Raw genomic sequence first — 23,728 nt, forward strand, 5'->3', positions numbered from 1 at the left:
AAGTTATGAATTTTAACTTTTGGATTTATAAGAAAAAAAAGAAATGTATTTTGAAACTGCTAGAAAAGCTTGATGCTCATCAAATGTTCACCAACAATCGTTATTAGCAACCATTAAGTATTTTCTAATTCCACTTGTATCTTTCCGTATCTATATATCTGTATCTATGTGGATATAAACATAGGTATCTTCCTATCATAAGGAAGAACTCTCTTTTTCTTTACCTATTTATTTGTTATATATATCAGTTTGGATTCATGAATTATTATTTTATTCAATGTGTTAAAAGCAATTACTATATTTCAATTTGCAAATTTTCTATTGATGTATCTGTCTGTCCATAGTGACGTGTCCATTTATGTCTACAGAACCTTGGGAACAAAAGTCAGAGGTTTTGGTATTTCAGGAAAGTAATGCTGTGTATATTACATATCCCTTGAAACATGTGAGTGACCACATATTTTGACAGTGAAATATATGAATATTCAAACTAAATATGATTATAAAGACTGTATATAGCATCCTAGTCAACTCGAATCAGATTTAACCATTAAGTGAATAACATTTTGGTTCTCAAAGGTATAGGAATTTAGAATTCTGAATAAGGCATTGTGAACCTCTGCCTGGTTCTCCTTCTATTTTGAATAGTGTATTATTTTATATTTACAAAATGCATGTCACCTTTATATTGTATACTGTTTAGGCTAACGGTAAAATCTAGAGCTTAAATATGATTATGAAGCTGTCTTAGGAGTTAGAGAAATTACATTAATCTTGGATTGTATATTAATTAAAATGTATACAGAGTTAAAAAGCATTCAGGAAAAAATGTTTAATAAATTTTAAAGACTAAGTTAATATCTATGGAAACCAAAGAAAATTAATTTATATTTTCGGATGTTTGCATCACATATAAAAGTTTTATTTAGATTTACCTGCTATCTAATAAGTTGTGCCACTGTACAGTATGAATACCATCTTGGAGATTTCGTTCTTTATATAAGATTATATAAACTTGTAAAAAATTACATACTAGCTGACTAAAAACATGCAAGGTGGTTCAAGTAGGAAAGAAAGGCAAATCTGATAATTTTATATTAAAAATTTACTCTAAGAAATTATCTTTCTTAAGAAAATTTTATAGCCATAAAAGTATTCATAAAGCAAGGTATACTGGGGCATATACAGGGTTACCTGAAATTAATTGCGGGACCCGATAAGTAGGTTACTCTCTAGTTAAAAGATAAAACTTGATAAGTTTCTTTCCATTACCTTGCTTTTGAGTGAGGTGACAGGCTACTGGATGAAAACACTGCAACCAGATGAATGGAAAAGTTGTGTTGCCAGGGAAACCTCCTCCAGGAGTTGTGTGGTCCTCATGTAGCTCTCCTTTTTTCCTTACAGCAGTAGTTCCTTCATGGTACAAAGAAAAAGATCAAGACTAACATGTGGTCATAAAAGAGGAATGTATTTTATATAAAATATCAGTACCCTACATCAATCTATTACTACTTTATGGTCTCTAATAACATGTAAAATAACTTATTAAAAGGAAAAATTAGATCCTTCATCTTTGTGTATATTATTTAATTTCACTGTTGCCCTCAAGGCTTCCATTAAATGTGTCGTATCTTAGATATATAAAGTTTAAATTGGTATAGAGCTATTATGATTTCTACCTTTTCTGTTTTTAGTGGCCTACTGTGTCGATGCATTATCTATAATAGTTCCTCATACATTAGTTTTAATTTATTCCTGGAAAAAAAGAACACCTACATGGTTTGTCTAAAAGCATTTTTCCCTGGGATTAAAAGGATTGCCATTTTTACATGCTGGTCTGAAATGAAAATGAATAAAAATGAGACCTATTTTCATTTTCCAAACATGGCCTTTGAAGTTTTCAAAGTGAACCTTGATAGAGAATAAGGCCAGATAAAAATGTTATTACAGCTCTGGCCTCAGGAAGAAAAAAATCAAAACAGAAATTTCCCATGGTGATTCCCTTTCCAGAGAACTGATCATTAAACCATCATGCTGTTTGACATTCTTTACAGAAGTATGGCATTGCTTCGACTGGAGTTTAATTTGAGGAATTACCTTTTCTGATTTTTTAATACTGTAACTTTAAAAGGAATAAAATAAAGACATTCTGCCCATCACAATGAGTGCTCTCTGTACACAGGAAAATACCATTTCCTCTTAAATCCCAAAGGAATAAATCTGGATTTGAAACCACCAGGGAGCTATATACCCTGACAGAATTGTTTTTACTAAATTGCAATTGAGCATTTACCACCAGTTTACCTTCTGGACATTAAAAAAAAAAAAAAAAATCATAAGAACTCGCTAGCTTTCCTTTTGTGTAGATCTTATTGAGAACATCAGTCAATGTATGGAATAGCTTCCTCTTTACAGTATCCCCAAGGAGAAATTCCTCTCAAGCCTCACTATTGGCAAAAGGTATATATCTTTTAAACAACTGGCTCCCATCCCTCCTCACTTCCCTAATATTTTAGATACTGTGTTTCTAAATTTCATCCTGATTGCTTTGACCATTAGGAAGTTTAGAGAAAACATTTTGGTACATCTCTGCACCTACTTAGCGCTTTGTGGTAGGCATTTCTATGAGCTATTCTTAACCCTTACTGTTTCCTTTTCCATGATTTACCTTCTTCTGTTACTCAAGTATTCTTTTTTAATATTGTAGTCATTTTAAACATAAAATAAATTTAAAAATTAGGTAGGTGTATAAAAGGATGTTTTGACTTTTGTATGTAACCAAAATTTAAAATGCTTTCTTTATAACTAGTGATTGCTTGATATAATACTAATTGGATTAAATTTATTTTCCTATTACACATTGGGGGTATGTGGGGGTGATGGGGAACTATTTAATTCCTGACTCTAGACTCTTGTTTAGCTTTGTCTACTTCTTAATCTTCTTATACTTTAATGAGTGTCATAATCTCAGTAGTTTCACATTCTTCTCAAGCTATGCTATTCACTGTTCCTACAAGTACTTTTAAATGTTTTATTGCATAGTTTAACTTGAGATTTCAAATAATAAACTGCCCCAAATTTAATTACTGTATTCATACTAATTGGATATGGTAATCAGCGGGTCTCTCAGAGGTGTTTTATCTTGATGTCTAGGGGCATAAGCAGTATACTATTGGTGTTAACAGAGAACCACTTCTGGAATGCATTTCTGTCAAACGTTATTTCAACACTTAGAGAAGTCTCCAAATAATAGTTTGATTAGTTTCAGATATAAAATAAGAACTAGTGAAGAAAATTGAGGCATTGAGGAGTGGCTGATATTTATTGAATATTTACTATATACCAGCCACTAGGTTTTCATATTTGGCTTTAAAAAAAAAAAAAAAAAAAAAAAAAAGACTTTTCTTAGCTTTGGAAGAGCAATGATATATTGACGTATCTCTGTAATGTGCTTTCCTTCAACAGACACATAAATTATCTGTGAGATAATAGTAAGATAGGCAGCTATAAAATGGCACTTTTAGGAAAGACCTAAAGTTCTTATTTATTCTTATGCTCTTATTTGTTCTTATGTTATTTTGAGAATGTTAGAATCTAAAACTTTCCTTTTAAGACTTCTGGAAAGGTCAAAGTTTTGCTTTATGTCCAATTCAATACCTAAGTTTCCTGTTATTATTCATAACCCCCACCCTTTTATTTTTATTTCTATTTTTTCATTTTTAAAACTTGGATCTGTATTAATCATTGCATCTAGGAGAGAGATAAAATGGCAATATTTGTGGGTAAAGAATAACCTTAGCAAATAGGAAGAGGATATTCTGTTTGCGAATCTAGATTTTTTTTTTTTTTTTACTTCAAACGTTAAGGCTATGCCTTGACTACTACATTTTTCTTTGTCTTCTATCTTCCAAGACAGTCTCTAATATTTGTGAAGTAATATTTGTGAATCTATGGCTGAAAATTGTGCATTCCTCTTCAGAATGGAAGAGTTCTAATAGATTTTAAAGTAGCCAGTTTAATAAGAGACAAACTGGTATGCTGGAACACTGAAAAGCAGCTTTATACATGAATGAAATCTTTACTGCCAAAAGATAAATAAAGAAAATAATTTGATGTCAATATTGTGAAATACTGCATAAAAAACTAAAGAGTAACAATATATTATTTATTTACCTTTTGTTTGATTTCATTTTGGAGAGGGTTTAATTTGACCCTTGAGTATGCACATCAAGAAATTACATAAATGCAAATCCAAGGCTCTGAAATATTTTGTTGTTGTTGTTAACCTTTAATTGGTTGTGCCACTAAATTAGTTGTAAAGCATTATAGTACATGACTGGTCAGCCATGCTGTATGTAGTAGTTGTCCTCCTCTAAATTTATATGGATTGTTATATATTTCACAGTCAAACTTTTAGCCATTTAATTAAAATGTATATGTAATACTTATAGAACTGATTATCTGTATGATCTTTTCTGTGTGTAATTTTAATATTCCCCAGTTGGCCTAGCTCAGAAGCATGTGTGCCAGGAATAAATATTTAGGTGAATAAGATATATGATTAAAATTCAAGATGAAAGCTAGACTTTTTGAAAATAAGATTACCATTTTTTTTTTCTAAAAAGGAAACTTCTTTACAGCATGGATGTTACAGATGAATTTTGGGGAGGCTATTATATCAGTTATCATGTTAATGCTATTAGAAGATAATCATACACAATAACTTGTGATAAGCATTTTTTATTATCTGTTTGAATCAGACTCTGAATTCTAGTATTAGAATCTAAGACATGCTCTTAGGTTTTATGAATGTAATAATATTGAGAAGCTATTTCTAGATACTTCAATTATGTAGGAAATATTTTTCATATTTCAAATTATGTAGGAAAACCCTTAAAGGATTAAAATTTCCCAATAATACGTCTTATCTGACATATTCTGGGAAATTTCTAGCTCCTGTGGAATTTTACCAAATAGCATTTTGTATAAAAATATGAAACCCCTACCTTATGCTAAAATTCTCTTGACTTACAACTGGAGAATATACCAGCTACCACATTCCATACTGTAAGAGAAGAAGGCAGGCTCTCTAGGCAATTTGCACATCTGGTGCTGTAAAACACGGCGGGCTGACATAGCAATGAAAGTCTGTTTTCTTACGCCCTCTTTTTTATGGTGGGATTAAGAGATATTCATATATACTGTGAGGTGCTTTAAGTTGTGAAGCAGATAATATTCTCATAGCTTCATTTTCTTCAATGTGACTCTCATTGCATGAATCACTGTTAGTGAGACTCTGCACTGAATTTTTAAAAACTATAAAGGTAAAATACTCTGTCAAATACAGCAAAGAAGAAAGTGGGAGGGAACTGATATTTGGCTGCTTGTCTACTATGTACAAACATACTAATAGGAAATGTATATGCACTTGAAACATATGTATTATACCAGATGAATTTGATATATTTTCATATTCTTAAAATAAAGAAACTGAGACTCAGAAAGAATAGCTCCCAATAGGATACATGGCTATAAAATGGCAGATCCAACATTCAAAGAACCAATATTAAAATCCCAAATCCCATTTGTTTCCACGGCACTCAAACTTGTTTGCTGATGATCATCTAGAGCTGTCACTGAAACCAGTATCCCAGGCCCTCCCTTTTGAGATTATATTATAGTTGCTCAGGTACTCCCCAGGAATCTGGATTGTAACAAGGACCTCATATAGTTCTTACAGTCAAGTATTTGTGAAAACACTGCTCCGCAGCTTACTATTTCTCTGCAGTTGAAATGATGTCTTTCTTGTATCTAAGAAACACACAATTCTAAGTGACTCTTTGGACCTATAGCTTTGTTATATTTATGCTATTTTTATACAATATATTCTTCTAAATTCTTTCTAATCTTTTAAAAATTCAAAGAAATTACCTGATAACATGATAGGAGGTCAGGGTTGTAATAACTATATCTAATAAAATGTTTAGGGAGTTTTAATTTTTTGAATGTTTTTTCCTAAGGCACAATCCTTACTAGATCCAAGCCACTCCATGCAGATGGGCACATTTTCTTACACCTGGATTGGTCCCAACAGCATTATCTGTTGGAAGACCTTATGTTTTAATTGCAAATTTATATTTGGCTTTGTGGAATTCAGGCAGCAATGTTAAATTACATTTTTCAGTAGCTTCGAGGCTCTATCTGTAATTAGTGGCTTCTGTTCTTTATTACACTGATCAGTAATGCAGCTCTATTCATCACCGCAGTCTCAGTTAATTATCCTTACTAATGATTTTCATGGTGTAAAGAATCTTCAGGATTCTTTGTAAAGGATATTTGTAAAGATATTTTTGCATTGAAATTATTGGATAGTATGACACTGTAGTGAGCTGATAAACTGTTGGAGGGATGTTACCCTGGGAGATGGTTACTTTCATTCTATTGTATCTGCTTTGATTGGGGAGAAGTTACAGAGGAGGGGATGTGATGTAATTTTGCATTTACGAGTTTATAATACTACAGGTATGCTAAGAGGCGGGAAGCAGTCAACCAGAACACAAAGAGAAAATTTTCCTCTGCATGCCTGAGACATTGTTAATACTAAGTTAGTGGCTGGTCCATCTAGTACTGAAATTAAAGAAGATTAAATAAAACTTCATCAATTTTTTTTTTTTGAGACGGAGTCTGGCTCTGTCGCCCAGGCTGAAGTGCGGTGGCAGGATGTCTCGGCTCACTGCAAGCTCCGCCTCCCGGGTTCACGCCATTCTCCTGCCTCAGCCTCCCGAGTAGCTGGGACTACAGGCACCCGCGACCTCGCCCAGCTAGTTTTTTGTATTTTTTAATAGAGACGGGGTTTCACCGTGTTAGCCACGATGGTCTCGATCTCCTGACCTCGTGATCTGCCCGTCTAGGCCTCCCAAAGTGCTGGGATTACAGGCTTGAGCCACCGCGCCCGGCCCATCATATGTTTACATTTTAAAATATCTTATGTGAAGAAAATAATTTGAATTTATGACAAATTGTGTGACACAGTGATTTGTGTATTCCTTTTGGATTGTTAGCAGGAATTTTAGGATAAGTTGCAGATCTCTAGTAGCTATGACATGTTAATGTTAGATTACTTTTCAAAACTTACATTATTGTAAACCTTATATTAAAAATACATGATTTTAAAAAAAGATCCAAAGTTTTCAGCTTTATAAACCATACTGAAATTAGTGTTAATTAAAACAATTTTCATAAGATAACATATAAACTTTAAAGAAAATAAAGTCTTCAAATTACTTCTGATGTCATTTTTGTGCAAATCATATCAGACATATATCAAATGATCTTCCACCTCCTTTAAAAAATATTTTCCTTATAATGAGAAATGATTTTTTGAAAATAAAAGAACAAAATATTATAATACATGATTGAATAAGAAATGTCACTGAGAGAATTACATCTATCAAATAAAGTTTTTGTCTTCATACTTTTATTCTTACTTTTCCTCACTCAAGTTTTCTTTTTATATAATCTAAGCTAATTTTACAATTGCAGTCAGCGCATAAATGATGGACACTAAAGCCTGTGAAATAAGATGGTAGAACTGATACTTGTTGCCAGATTCCAAACTAAAATAGTCAATTACAATACCTTTTTGTGCCCAAGAGGCAGGAAATTACATTTAATCATGAACTATACACTATGTGTATACATGGATTAATAATGTCTGTGAGAGTCAATACAAAATAATTAAAAATTTTTAAACTAGAAATTAATTTAGTGTCAGTTGTTAAAATATATGGTGGTATCAAAACTAAATATAATAAAAAAGTATGAAAAGTTTTTGACCACAAAATCATCTTGACAAATTCTAATCTATTTACTTTTTTTTGATGATTGTCATCTGGAAACAGCATCCTGAATCACTGTGAGAAAAAAACATAATAGATCATGATTCATTAAGGCCCAGATTTCGATTGATCATTAAATTTCTGACTGCTAGAAATTCCCAAAGCACAGGGACTGGCTTCTCAAAATTGTAAGAGTTATTTTGATGCATGGGAATAAGAAGATATCATTAAACTATTCAATAATACCTCAGCTAAGAGAATTACCCCATCAAATGTATAAGATGTTTTATATTAAAAAATCTGTTTTCTATATCTTTCTATCTACCTAACATCTACTCTGTCTTTCATCTTTCTATTTTCTCTTTCACAGCTATCAGCTACACATTGACATTATCAGACTTTCTGTGGCTTCTGGGTATGAAAAGGAACAAAATTTTGTGTCATACTCTCTGGAAACAAAGAGAGTAGAAAAAGACAGATGTAAGTTCCAGAAGTAACCTCCCTCCACCCAATTCCACCCTACTCACCAACAAAACCTTTTGGACAATGAACATTGAGGATTGGTGTCATAAAAAGTATCACTGATATCTCCACAATATCTCAGCCTTACTGACCACTTCTAACATAGTGATGTCCTATGTTAAAAATGGTCATATAGAACAACGTTCATATGGTAATGTCCTGGCCAAGACAATTATATACACACGAACTGTCCAGGACATGATGACTTTGGACAAATTACTTAAACTCTGAGATTAATTGTCATCAAATGTAAATTGGGTAGAATAACACACAACTCATAAAGATGAACTGAACACAACCAGATAAGTATTTTATGATGAGGAAATGACAAAGGATTGTTAATTCATATCTCCATGTTTTTAACACCTAGTCCACATATTTTTCTTATTTTTTCCTACTACCCCTAATTTTTTTCTGTCATTGAATTCTTTGTAAATTAAGGACATCAATCATGTACTAAATACAATGCATTTTTAAATTACATCATTCATCTTTGGCTTTTGTTTATTATAGAGTATTCCTTAGGGGATTTTAAAATGTGTAAACATATAAACTTACATATATTGTTTTTGGTTTTGGTTCTGCTTTGTAAACACTCCTACTTAATCTAATATTATCAGAAGAGAGGGGTTATAGCATCAATATGTTTTATAGTCATGAGGCACTACAAGTGGAGGTAGGAAGATTTGTTAAGATAAAATTGCTTCAGGCTTCACCTGAGAAGATTAGGCCTAGGCCAGGTACAGTGGCTCATGCATGTAATCCCAGCCCTTTGGGAGGCCGAGGTGGGTGGATCATTTGAGGTCAGGAGTTCAAGACCAGCCCAGACAACATGGCGAAACCCCATCTCTACTAAAAATAGCCAGGCGTGGTGGTGCACGCCTGCAGTCCCAGCTACTCGGGAGGCTAAGTAGGAGAATTGCTTGAACCTGGGAGGTGGAGGCTGCAGTGAGCCAAGATTGTGCCACTGTTCTCCATCCTGGGCAACAGAGCAAGACACCATCTCAAAAAAAAAAAAAAAAAAAGAGAGAGAGAAAGAGGGAAAATTAGGTAATAGTGATGATGATGAAGAAGAGAGCAAAGCCTAGAAAATACATATTCAAGCAAAACTGGTACACCTCTATGCTTATGTTGTAGGCCAGAAAAAAGTGAACAAACTGAATAACTAATTGCTTTTAGACCTCAATAAATATTTAACCTCTCTGGACTTCAGCTTTTTATCCATGATATAAAAATATTGAACTCAATTGTCGTTAAAAGCCATGCCATATCTGAAATTTTATTATTTGAAAAAAAGTCTCTGGAAACTCAAAGGCATGAATGCTATCTCTATTTGTTAAGAGGAAAAACATTTGAACAAATGAGTGGACAAATACAAAACAGGCACAAATAAGTAAAATGGAAAAGTACTTAATTGAAAACTCGGTTCTCTAGAATACAGATAAAATTATAATGAAAAGAATATAAGCTTGAGAAACCAAATTAGACATTATAATGTATACTGTATATCATCCCAGTGAATAGCAAATAATTCATGGGTAAAATAAAGCATTTCTTGTAAGTAAAAAGTTTTCATCCCAGCTGTGTCTGTGAACAAATCGAAATGAAAAATACAGTGTTTGGGTTTTGTAATTGGTGAAAGTATCCTCATCATATGTTGCTCAGGAGCCAGTTTCTCCAGGAAAAATACAGGTATTCTGAAAGTTTTAAAATTAGGGCTTCTAAGTAAATGAGAGAGCCATCTTTCATTCGGTAAACAGTGAAGACAGTATGTCAAGGAGATTCAGATTTATTCGCCTCTCTAAATACTCAGATTTATTCATCTATCCACAGTCCATTATTCTATACTCTAAAGATTGTTTCTTTTCAATAGCTATATGAGAATGAGATACTAAATTAACCCAGCTCTTTTATATGCTGTACCTTAGCATTCAAATCATGCATATATGAATGATTTTAGAAGTTTCTTCATAGATATGCATAAAAGAGGAAATGAGATATTTTCTAAAAATAAAATTAGCCTATCAAGGCCTTCATAAAATTAGAAAGACTTCCTTGTGTTTCGTACTGTGATTAAGAGTACAGATAACAAGCTGGAAAAGTGAAAGCTAAAATTTATTCTGTGCTTCTTATGTGCAGGATATTATGCTGAGTATTTTACAAGCGTTTTTCCATTTAACTCTCACATCAACTCAACAAAATATTAGATAAGATTATTAGCACCATTTTACAGATGGGGAACTATAGATATTATGGAGCAAATGATTGAACTACTCTACAGAGTAACAACCTATATAAATTCAGAGATGAAAGACAACTCTCAAAAATATGGTTAGGAATAAAGCAAAACCAAGAAACTTTCACAGTGGTGGCGCTTTTATTCGATCTTATTGTATTTTTTCAAAAATACTTCCTTTTAGTGCAACTCCATAAACTTATGTTAATCTTGAAGTAAACCTGGTGAAAAACAAGAATAATCTATGTTAATATCTGACACTCAAACTGCTCCACTTTTGAAACATCCATTTGATTGTGATTGAATATGTATTTTCTTCAGGGAAAAATGTTTAATGTCTACTCATTGTTGGTGAAAGTCATTTTTATTGTCACATTTCTCTTCAAAAATATTCTCATTAGACTTCATTGTTGATATTTGAAGATTTATTTTCCAAACACCTTATTAGGTTTTATGAAGAAATAGAATAGTTACTAATATGTGTATTTAATTAAGGCATTTTTATAAAATAATAAAGTCTAAAACAAAATTAGTAAAAATTCACACCTATGATATCTTTAAAGTATATCTGCTAAGCCATGAGTAATGGAAGGTACTAAATGGAATTGACAAAATTAAATATTTTTTTAATTTTCAATATTGACAGTATAATTTATATAAAAAATAGAATATATTTACATTATAGATTACTTTTTATTGGTTTTAATTATCTCATATAGATATTCTATTTTTCCTAAATGTTATAGTATCTCATTTTATAGCACCATAACTTATTAAAATTCTGTGGGTGGCAGAAGCTTACGTGTAAGTATAAGTAACAATTATTCTCTGAAAAATTACAATTCTAAATTGTGTTAATTTATTCTGTATTGTGAAAATGATAGGGTTGATGTTTGTTTGTATCAGGAAGTATATACCAATATATTCTTTTAAAACTTTATGTCAACTTGTGTATTCAGTACTGTAAGAAGACATTAATAAATATTTTAGGTGAGAACAGAATTATAAGTATTTTGATGACCTTTAATACCATCTCTTAACTATTCAAACCACTGCAACAAAAACATACTAAACATCCTCTCAATAATTCTGATAGAAATATAATGTGAATCATATCAGCTTAAATTTCTTATTAGTCATATTTGAAAAGTAAGTGAAATTAATTAATAATATATTTTATTGTAACCCAGTGTATTCAACATGTTACAATTTTGATATGTACTCAGTATAAAATATTAAAGGTTTTCTTTTTAGTAGGTGGAGTACTGTGTCTTGAAATCCAGTGAACATTTAACACTTAGGGTTCACATTAGACTGTTCACATTTGAAGAGCTCAATAGTCACACATGAGTAGTGGCTACCGTAATGGACAGTGAAGTTCTAGATAATAATATGCAAAACCAAAACACCCTTATTTACTTTTTTTTGGTAATAAAATTTTCAGTACTAATTTTTAAATTTAAAACTCTGATTTATCATTTATTTTTCTTCATCGTTGAAGTTCATATTAGAAGTTTAATGTAAAACGTAGACTTAGAATGACATTAAAATGAATAAGGTGTTTATTCTCTTAGGAAAGTGATGTGGTGAGAAAAAGTGGAGATTTTGAAATAGTAGGGTTTGCAGGGCAAGATGGTTCATGCCTGTAATCTCAGCACTTTGGGAGGCCAAAGCAGGAGGACTGCTTGAACCCAGGAGTTCAAGACCAGCCTGGGCAACATAGGGAGACCTCATCTTTATTTCTGAAATAAATAAAAAACAAAGAAAATTTAAAAAATGAAATAGGAGGGTTTTATGTTGTAGTGGGAAGGCAATACAAAAAAGTAATTCTCAATTTATGCTTTCAATATTATTCAATATTACTTTTTACATTATGGAGGAAGGGACATCATAGGAGTATCATCCATGAATTTTCTGTCCAAGGAGGGTTTAGTCCAGGATATCACTTCTTAACTAGTTCATTAAAATATCATTTATTATAAGTCAAATTTATTTTTCTTTTTTATTAATCATTACTGTATCACAGAACTTTAAATTACACTGATACTCATATAGCCTGGTTGGGTTTTAGTCAGTATGTCTAATAAATTTGTTCAGACTTTTCAAATACATTTATTCAGATTTTAGTTTTACTAAGGTCCAAAGTTAACTGAACCAATTTGATAACTTTTTATTTCCCTTTTAATAGACAGAGATAGCATTTATCACTTTGAGTTCCTAGAGACTTTTTTCCCCAAAATTCTTACAGAAACTCAGACATGGAATGGATTTTAGCGATAATTGAATCCAGCAATTTCATATTACAGAAAATAAAACTGAGATCCAGAAAGGTTAAATGATATGCTACAGGTCACAAAACTAATTAGTGACTCAGTTTGAACTAGTCACTATTTTCTGACTTAAAGACTAATGCAGTATTTTTCTCCTTACGTTCTCTGCAACTCAATAAACTATGATTTTTTACTATCTTTTAAATGTCTCATTCCCATATATGTTTAATAGAAATTTTCTAATGTACAGATTAATATTTTTCTGGGTTATATTTTCCCTGTTATTTACATCATTTTGATTAAAATATGACCTGTTCTGCTAGCTGGTGTAATTTATATTTAAATAAGAACAGAAGTGATGTGTAAGAAAAATGGTCTTTAAGAAGTTGAGAATAAGATATTTTAAAATGAAGTATCCTTGTTGAAATAAGTGAAAAATGTATTTGTTTATATTTTAATAATATTTTCTCTCTCACTTACTACCATCAACACTATTCTAGAATTACCTCTGGAAGTCAGCAAGTCACACATATGTGATTTATTTAATGTAGAGGCATCAGTACTTACTCTTGTGAAGCAATACATATATCAGATATTGAACATGGATGTGCCATTTTCTGGGATAGCTATGATAAGGAATTTAACCACTTGTGCTTAGTTTTTGGTTAAGATTATATATTTTGAGTCATTCATTCTTATATTTCTTTCCTCATTTAACAAATAATTACTATTTACTATGTGCTAGGGAAAACTTGTTTTGTCCTGAAGTTGATATTCTACATACAGAAATGGAAAAGAAATTAATAAATTTAAAATTATATGTGCTACCAAAAGAGAAAAAGTCAAAATGCCTATTAAATCGTTTGATGAAGGCGTACTTCTGTAGAAGATGAGCAGATGCATAAAAGAAGTGACTGAGCATGTCATGTGATGTGTAGTAGATGGCCAGTCCAGGATGGGGGAACAGAAAGAGGAAAAGTTACATTCTGGAGAGGGAACATGCATTCCATGCTTACGAATGGACAAGAAGCCCAGTGAAGCAAGAACATACTGAGTGTGCAGGAAACTGGTAGGAAGTTAGGTAAGAGTTATTTACATGTTTGAAAGCATACATGTCATATGATCTTACTGTTGTTATAAAATAACTATTCCAGGGCTGTATCAAGATTTAACTAGGAGAGGGCAAGAGAGGAAGCAGGAAGGTCAAATAGTGTCCTCAGGATCTAGTCTAGACTCAAGATTAAGGTGGGTTGGATAGGGTGGTATTAGTGGTTGAGGTGAGAAGTTAGGTCTGTCTGGTGTATATTACATATTTAAGATGCTAATGATAACTCTAAAGTTATAGGCAGGGAGATAGAAAAATTACAATACTAAAAATTTTATTGAGAATAAAATCCCTGTTTTATGTCCTGTCTGGGAAAGAAAACAGTTAAAAATTAAACCTGGAGCATAATAACCTTATAGCATTTAGATTTATAAGTAGAAATGAAATGTAGCTGGTTGGGTTTACAAATCTGCAACTCAAGGAGAAATTAGGGATTTAAATTTTAGAGTCATAATAAAATAATTTCAGAGAAATGGATGAAATGACATAGCTTAACAAGAAGATATGTATATATAGAGAGAAAAAAAGATAAAAAATGAACATCAGCTTACTTCATTATTTAGATGTCGGGAAGATAATAAGCAACCAGCAAAAGAGACTGAGAGGAATGGGTCCTTGGGGTAGACAGCAAATCAAGAGATAATTCTGCCTCAAAGATAAAGTGAAAAAAGTAAATGTAATCAATCATGTCGCGTAATGCTTTTAGATTTAGTATGATGGCGTCTATTGAGTATTCTACTTGGCTACATAGGGATCCATTCTCAAAACATGATTAAATATGTTAAAAAGCGTGTGAAATATTAGTAAAAATAGACAGTGAAAATATACAATTCAGAAATGGGGTAGTAGTTAGAGGGAATATCAGATTAAGAGTATATTATTTTTAAGTTGGGAAATATATGGCATGTTTTAATGCTGATAAGAGAGATTCAGGCAAACATTTATTGGGCACACACTATATGGTATATGTTATTTTTTCAGGCACTTAGGATAAAGGAGGTACAAAAAAGGTCTTTCTCCCCTAGGGCCTTGCGTCTTAGTGGGAGATAGCACATAATATATAGATATATACTATAAAACATGCTGGTGACTGCCATACAGATACATATATATGTAATATATATAAAATAACCTTTATATATACAAAATAATATGTATAAAATATATATTTATATATAATATATTTATATTTTATATGATATATAAATAAATTATAAATGTATATATTTATATATTATTTATATATAAATAATATATAAGTAGTATATACCAAAATTCACAGATGGTCAAGTTTTTGATACAAAATGGCAAAGTATTTGCATATAACCTATGTGTACCCTCCCATTTACTTATTAAATCCTCTCTAGATTACTTAACAATTCCTAATACAGTGCCTACAGCAAACTTCATTCACATGAATTCAACACAGTATTCAGAACACAGCAGATTGAAGCTTCAGTCTTTGAAACATTGTGGAACTTTTTTTAAAAAAAAAATTTTCAATCCATGTTTGGTTGAATCCACAGATGCAGAACCCAAGAATATGGAGGGCCGACTGTACATATACATACACATGTACATATAATGTCAAGTTATATACTGTTTGAGGTGATGATGAATGCTATACAATAAAGTAAAGGAAGGTCAGAGATACCGAGAATGATGGAAGGTATGAGGAAGTATTTTATAGATGACAATAAATAAAGACAAAGGACTAAATAACTTGGAGAAAATAGCAACTACAATTGTCTAAGGATGGAAGAAAATATTTGCCTCCTGTGTTCAAAGAGAAGCAAGGGGATGAATCAATGACTCAAACTGAAAGCAAGAAGGAAGAGTGCTAGGAGTTGAGGGATAGATGGAGCAGGGCACATTGCCCTTGTCAGAACTTCCAATACGATGTTGAATAGGAGTGGTGAGAGAGGACATCCTTGTCTTGTGTCAGTTTTCAAAGGGAATGCTTCCAGCTTTTTCCCATTCAGTTTGATTTTGGCTGAGGGTTTGTCTTAAACAGCTGTTATTATTCTGAGATGTGTTCTTATTATTTTGAGATATGTTCCATCAATACATAGTTTATTGAGAGTTTTTACTATGGAGGGGTATTGAGTTTTATCGAAGGCCTTTTCTGCATCTACTGAGATAATCATGTGATTTTTGTCATTGGTTCTGTTTACGTGATGGATTACATTTATTGTTTTGCGTATCTTGAACCAGCCTTGCATCCCAGGGATGAAGCCGACTTGATTGTGTTGGATAAGCTTTTTGATCTTCTGCTGGATTTGGTTTGCCAGTATTTTATTAAGGATTTACGCATCAATGTTCATCAGGGATATTGGCCTGAAAATTTTTCTTTTTTTGTTGTGTCTCTGCCAGGTTTTGGTATCAGGATGATGCTGGCCTCATAAAATGAGTTAGGAAGGATTCCCTTTTTTTCTATTGTTTGGAATAATTTCAAAAAGAATGATACCAGCTCCTTTTTGTACCTCTGGTAGAATTTGGCTGTGAATCCATCTGGTTCTAGGCTTTTTTTGGTTGGTAGGCTATTAATTACTGCCTTAATTTCAGAACTTGGTATCGGTCTGTTCAGGGATTTGACTTCTTCCTGGTTTAGTCTTGGGAGGGCATATGTGTTCAGGGATTTATCCATTTCTTCTAGATTTTCTAGTTTATTTGCGTAGAGGTGTTTATAGTATTCTCTGTTGGTAGTTTGTATGTCTATGGAATCAGTGGTGATAGCCCCTTTATCATTTTTTATTTCATCTATTTGATTCTTCTCTCCTTCCTTATTAATCTGACTAATGGTCTATTTATTTTGTTAATCTTTTCAAAAAATCAGCTCCTGGATTCATTGATTTTTGAAGCATTTTTCATGTATCTATCTCCTTCAGCTCTGGTCTGATCTTAGTTATTTCTTGTCTTTTGCTACATATTGAATTTGTTTGCTCTTGCTTCTTTAGTTCTTTTACCTGTCATGTTAGGATGTCGATTTTAGATCTTCCCCCTTTTTCCTGTGGTCATTTAGTGCTATAAATTTCCCCCTAAACATTGCTTTACCTCTGTCCCAAAGATTCTGGTGTGTTGTGCCTTTGTTCTCATTGGTTTCAAGATTTCTGCCTTCATATCGTTATTTACCTAGTAGTCATTCAGGAGCAGGCTGTTCAGTTTCCATGTAGTTGTGTGGTTTTGAATGAGTTTCCTAATCCTGAGTCCTAATTTGATTGCACTGTGGTCTGAGAGATTGTTATGATTTCCGTTCTTTTGCCTTCACTGAGGAGTGTTTTACTTCCAATTGTGTGGTCAATTTTAGAATAAGTGCAATGTGGTGCTGAGAAGAATGTACATTGTGTTGATTTGGGATGGAGAGTTCTGTAGATATCTATTAGGTGCACTTGTTCCAGAGCTGAGTTCAAGTCCTGAATATCATTGTTAATTTTCTGTCTTGTTGATCTGTCTAATATTGACAGTGGGATGTTAATGTCTCCCACTATTATTGTGTGGGAGTGTAAGTCTCTTTCTAGGTCTCTAAGAACTTGCTTTATGAATCTGGGTGCAACCTGGTGTTGCATATATATTTAGGACAATTAGCTCTTCTTGTTGCATTGACCCTTTTACCATTATGTAAAATATGTAATGTAATTATGTAGTGCCCTTTTTGTCTTTTTCGATCTTGGTTGGTTTAAAGTCTGTTTTATCAGATACTATGATTGCAACCCCTGCTTTATATTGCTTTCCATTTGCTTGGTCAGTATTCCGCAATCCCTTTATTTTGAGTCTATGTATGTCTTTGCACATACATAGGAGATGTATCTCCTGAATACAGCACACCGATGGGTCTTGTATCCGATTTGCCAGTCTGTGTCTTTTAATTGGGGCATTTAACCCTTTTACATTTGAAGTTAATATTGTTATGTATGAATGTGATACTGTCATTATGATGCTAGCTGGTTATTTTGACCATTAGTTGATGCAGTTTCTTCATATTGTCGATGGATTTTACAATTTGGTATGTTTTTGCCATGACTGGTACCAGTTTTTCCTTTCCATATTTAGTGCTTCCTTCAGAATTAGAAAAAAAAAACTACTTTAAATTTTATATGGTACCAAAAAAAAAAAAAAAAAAAAAAAAAAAAAAACCTGTATACCCAAGTCAATCCTAAGCATAAAGAACAAAGCTAGAGCATCACGCTACCTGACTTCAAACTATACTACAAGGCTACAGCAACCAGAGCAGCATGGTACTGGTACCAAAACAAATATATAGACCAATGGAACAGAACAGAGGCCTCAGAAATAATGCCACACATCTACACCCATTTGATCTTTGACAAACTTGACAAAAACAAGCGATGGGGAAAGAGTTCCCTATTTAATAAATGGCGTTAGGAAAACTGGTTAGCCATATGCAGAAAATTGAAACTGGACACCCTCCTTACACTTCATACAAAAATTAACTCAAGATGGATGAAAGGCTTAAACATAAGACCTAAACCATAAAAACCCTAGAAGAAAACCTAGGCAATAACATTCAGGCCATGGGCATGGGCAAAGATTTCCTGACTAAAACACCAAAAGCAATGGCAACAAAAGCCAGAACTGGCAAATGGAATCTGATTAAGCTACAAAGCTTCGGCACAGCAAAATAAACTATCATGAGAGTGAATAGGCAACCTACAGAATGGGAGAAAAGTTTTGCAATCTATCCATCTGACAAAGGGCTAATATCCAGAATCTGCAAGGTACTTAAACACATTTATAAGAAAAAACAATCCCATCAGAAAGTGGGTGAAGGATATGAACAGGCATTTCTCAAAAGAAGACTTTTATACAAACAATAAACATACGGAAAAAGCTCATCTTCCCTTGTCATTAGAGAAATGCAAATCAAAACCATAATGAAATACCATCTCACACCAGTTAGAATGGTGATCATTAAAAAGTCAGAAAACAGCAGATGCTAGAGAGGATGTGGAGACATAGGAATGCTTTTACACTGTTGGTGGGACTATAAATTGTGGAAGACAGTGTGGTGATTCCTCAAGGGTCTAGTACCAATAATTCTATTTGACCCAGCAATCCTCTTACTGGGTATATACCCAAAGGATTATATGTCATGCTACTATAAAGATACATGCACACGTATGTTTACTGCAGCACTGTTCACAATAGCAAAGACTTGGAACCAACCCAAATGCCCATCAATGATAGACTGGATAAAGAAAATGTGGCACATATACACCATGGAATACTATGCAGCCATAAGAAAGGATGAATTCATGTCCTTTGCAAGGACATGGATGAAGCTGGAAACCATCATTCTCAGCAAACTAACACAGGAACAGATAACCAAACACCATGTGTTCTCACTCAAAAGTGGGAGTTGAAAAATGAGAACACATGGACACAAGGAGAGGAACATCACACACTGGAGCCTGCTGGGGTGGGGTTAGGGGTGGGATAGCATTAGGAGAAATACCTAATGTAGTTTACGGGTTGGTGGGTGCAGCAAACCACCATGGTACATGTACACCTATATAACAAACCTGCATATTCTGCACATGTTTCCCAGAAGTTAAAGTATTAAAAAAAAAAAAAAGAAAGAAAGAAACGATATTATGTCCTTTGTAGGGACATGGATGACACTGGAGGCCATCATTCTTAGCAAACTAGGGTAGGAACAGAAAATCAATACTGCATGTTCTCATTTATAAGTGGAAGCTAAATGATGAGAACACATGGACACATAGATGGGAACATACTGTCAGAGGGTGGGGAAGAAAAAAAAAGTATTATCAGGGCACAGATCACAGAAATCCTGTAAGACATGGTTAGAAGTTCAAAGTTAAATCCAAAAAAATGAAAACCCTATTGGCTTACTGAGTAGAGAGAGGAGTGACACTATCCAATCTGTATTTAAAGGGATCATTCTGATTGTTGTATCTTGAAGCAACGAGGGATGTACAACAGTGGAAGCATGGAGATCTGTTAGGATTAAAAAGTCCAAGTAAAATATTATGGTTTCTTGGATTAGAGTACTAGCAGTGAAGGTGGTTAATCATATATTTGACATATTTTAGGGGAAGAGACCCTGCACGACCTGCTAAGACATTGTGTGGGAGTGTCACATTTAATTAAGTAGAGAAGACTATGAGAAGGTTATGTTTTGTTGGTGAAATAAGACTTTGATTTTGGGCATATTAAATTACATCGTTATTAAAATTTAGCTAGTTATATTGAGTAGGCAATTAGATATTATAGGGAAAGAAAGTGCTAGAGTTAAAAATTTGTGTGTCATTAATTTATACATGGAATTAGAGTCACTTAATACCCCATATGCGTACTATCCAAGACATTTGAATTACAGAAAGATAAAGTTGGATAGAAAAGAGATTCAATCAGCATAAAAATGTCAGTTCATTTATGTTTTGTTGTTATGTAAATTCTTGAAGCAAAATGAAACATTGTATTTTAAGGTAATACTGAAATATTATAAGACAACACAGTTTTACTCATTTTTGCTTTTCTTGATCATTAGAAGATACAGAATTAACCAAAATGATCTCTAATGTAAGCATTTCAAATATAATAGAGTTTCCATTAAAATTAATTATTTTTATTTTAATTTCAATATCCCGGATTTGTCAAACAAATATTATAGAGCTATTTCATATGACGATGTGATCTTACTAGTAGGTAGCTGTGAACAACTTGATCTTTCCTCATGGGTCATAGCAAAATGAGTTAGGTAAATGCTTGATCTTAGAGGAATCAATCTATATTTTAGACTAAGCAAATCATACCATTTCACATGAAAAAATAAGCTAAGTTTCAGGAATTGTGTAGGGTTGGGAATGGATAGTATTAAATTTTGTTAGAGAACAAGAAATCCCATGAATCTCTTTTGCTGAGGTGTCAGAGCATTCCTTCCAGAAGTGTAGGTATTTATTATTTTCTTTAAGTGTTTTCGATTCTATTAACACATTCCTTTTTGCTTACAGTATAATTAGTATACCTCAGATTCTTGAACAAAAAATGAGTTTCAGAATAAATATGTTATAAAAAGGTCAAAATATCTTATTTTTTGACAAGTAACTATATAACTGCCATTGGGAAAAAATGGAATTAAATAAAAACAACTTGTGTTTCAGATGTTAATATTTAAACTTTAAATTTAAAAGTAGAAAGTAATATCATTATTAAGTGTGTTAAGTACTCAACCTTTTTTAGGTAATTATGCCACCTGATTTCTTTAGAACAGTGATGTTATTTTAGTTACTACTTTAAAAACTAGTCTATATAAAGCAGATCTAGAAGTCAAGGGCTCTTGGCAACAATGTACATTTCATATCTTTTTGCTGAACTAAGACTTACGAACAGAAATGGCACTGCTCACTGGAGAATTACATATATTTGGGTAATCAATAAACTTTTTCTTAGTATACCTACTTTCATGAAAACACTCTTAGACGGCTTCGTTTTTATACCATGGTTATGAGATAAAACTTTAAATTATTATAATTTGGGGACAGGATTTCTCATGAGCTAAATATTCTAGGCCAGGTGTTGTAAACTAATTTTGTGTATACTGTCTCAACATGTTAAGACTAAAAGAAGCCAACTTCATAAATAGAAAATTGGCAAACAGTTGAGAGAGGTTAGGATTATCAGAGCCAGAAAAAAATAATGCACACAATATTTCAGAGCCGGGTGAGGTCTGAAGAATAAAACAAAAGATTTTTATATCATACCGTTTTATTTTAAAATGAGCTAAGATAAATACAGTGTTTGAAAGTAATAGACAAATGTTTGAAATTGTTTATTAGTTAAATACAGTGGTTTTTATTGATAAAAGCAGTTTAAATTATGCAGTTTAATTTCTATAATATATAATAAGTCTAACAACAGTGATTATTTGTATGTAAAAAAAAGCCTTAAAACTTTTGCTGTAGTGACATCTATACTCTTCATATAATGTTGATTTATCTTTCTGGGAGAATTCCAATTTTATCAAGTTGAAATTAGTATAATTTCTCCTATAATATCTCCTATATTAAATCACAGTTTTTAATAAATTAGAGTTTATTTAGCTAGCCTGAAATTTTAAAAAGTACTTACCCCCAGTGCATCATAAATGATTTCAGCTTCTATATTCTATTTGATAAATAATTTAATCAGTTTTATTTTAATTGAATTTTTGCCTGCTTAAAAAAGCAAATCTTGATTTTTCATTTAAAATATAATCTATTAGAGAAATCTAATCAGTTTCCTCTTCTACCCTCTTGAGAACATTGCTTTGATTTAATTTTTTATTAGATTGAGGTACTTCCTTGAGGTATTTCTCAAAAATTGTACATATTTTCTAAAACACTGCATTAAAAATATCTTCTGTTTGTCTTTATGTAAATTGATATCTTGATGGCAAATTAAATTCGTGGTCTCAGATCTCTTATTCCATAGCTGTTTTAAGTGTTTCTACTTCCTTCTGACATTCAGTTTTATAGGTAAGAAATATGATTTTACAAATGAAGAATATGATGTCACTCGGGTTCTCATTCCTTTTTGAGCAACCGATTCCCCCATGGACATGCTAGTAACATTTTTGTTTTCAGGATATTTGAATATTTTGTTCTTTTTCACTCATTCTTGCTGTAACTCTCACTCCAACTCTAGCTCTTTTTCCCTTACTAGTAAAGTAACCCTGCCAGGAGCTTTCACACATTGCACATTAGTGTTGGTGCAATGTTTCCCATGATTGACCACCATTCTAATTAGGAGGTAACGCAGCTAGCCTGAAATTTAAAAAAATACTTAGCACTTTATTTTAGATAAGGTTATTACTTCTAGCATTTTCATTACTATATATTATTACAGTCTGCCCTTTGTTGTCTCCTGTTATTTGTGTATGATGCACTCTGCTTTAGTCTTTGTGCCATTCTCTTGTATACTTACAAGTGAAAGTATTTTTTACTTTTTTGGGACTTTTAAAAAATTTTATTTGATAGTGATGAGAACACAGTGTGAGATCTGCACTTTTTGCAAATTAGGTGTACAACAGAGTATTTTTTAAAGTAGGTACAATGTACAGCAGATAGAGTTTCTTAAACTTGTGTAATTGAAACTTTATGCCTGTTGATTAGCAATTTCCCATTTTTCTTTTCCTATACCCAGCCACTGTCCCAATATATGTATTTATCACATTTTTAAATCCATTCATCTGTCATTGGACATTTCAGTTGTTTCCACATCTTGGCTATTGTAAATAGTGCTACAATGAACATAGAAATGCTGATATCTTTTGAGATCCTGGTTTCAGTTTTTTGGATGTGGTGTGGTAGTTATGTTTGTAATTTTTGGATAAATCACCATACTCTTTTTCATAAAGGCTACACCATTTGCATTCCAACCAACAGTATGCAAATAAACTCAAAATGGATTAAATACTTAAATATAAAAGCTGAAACTGTAAAAATCTTAACTACTGGAAAGAAAAGGGGGAGAAATGCTTCAGGACATTGACGTGGGCAAAGATTTTACTTATGAGCAAGATTCTGAAGGACAGGCAACAAATGCAAAATAGACAAATGGGATTTTTGTTAAGCCAAAAAGCTTCTGCACAGCAAAGGAAACAATCAACAGAATGAAGAGATAACTGATTAAATATGAGAACATATTTGCAAATGATTCATCCAACAAAGGACTAATGTCCAGAAAATATGAGGAACTTAACTCCACAGCAAAATAAAAAATAATTCAATTAAAA

General features: G+C 32.4%; 1 long non-coding RNA gene across 1 annotated transcript in view; it reads right to left on the reverse strand.

Moving 5' to 3' along the window:
* Positions 1-1,277: 1,277 nt before the first annotated feature.
* The window catches only part of LOC126932044 (uncharacterized), a 71,284-nt gene continuing 48,833 nt past the window's right edge, over positions 1,278-23,728 (reverse strand). Inside the window, exon 3 of the long non-coding RNA XR_007718093.1 lies at positions 1,278-1,413. This is a non-coding gene — a long non-coding RNA (uncharacterized LOC126932044). The remainder of the gene's footprint in view (positions 1,414-23,728) is intronic.

This window comes from Macaca thibetana, chromosome 12 (assembly GCF_024542745.1).
Source record: "Macaca thibetana thibetana isolate TM-01 chromosome 12, ASM2454274v1, whole genome shotgun sequence".
In the NCBI taxonomy this organism is placed as follows: domain Eukaryota; kingdom Metazoa; phylum Chordata; class Mammalia; order Primates; family Cercopithecidae; genus Macaca; species Macaca thibetana.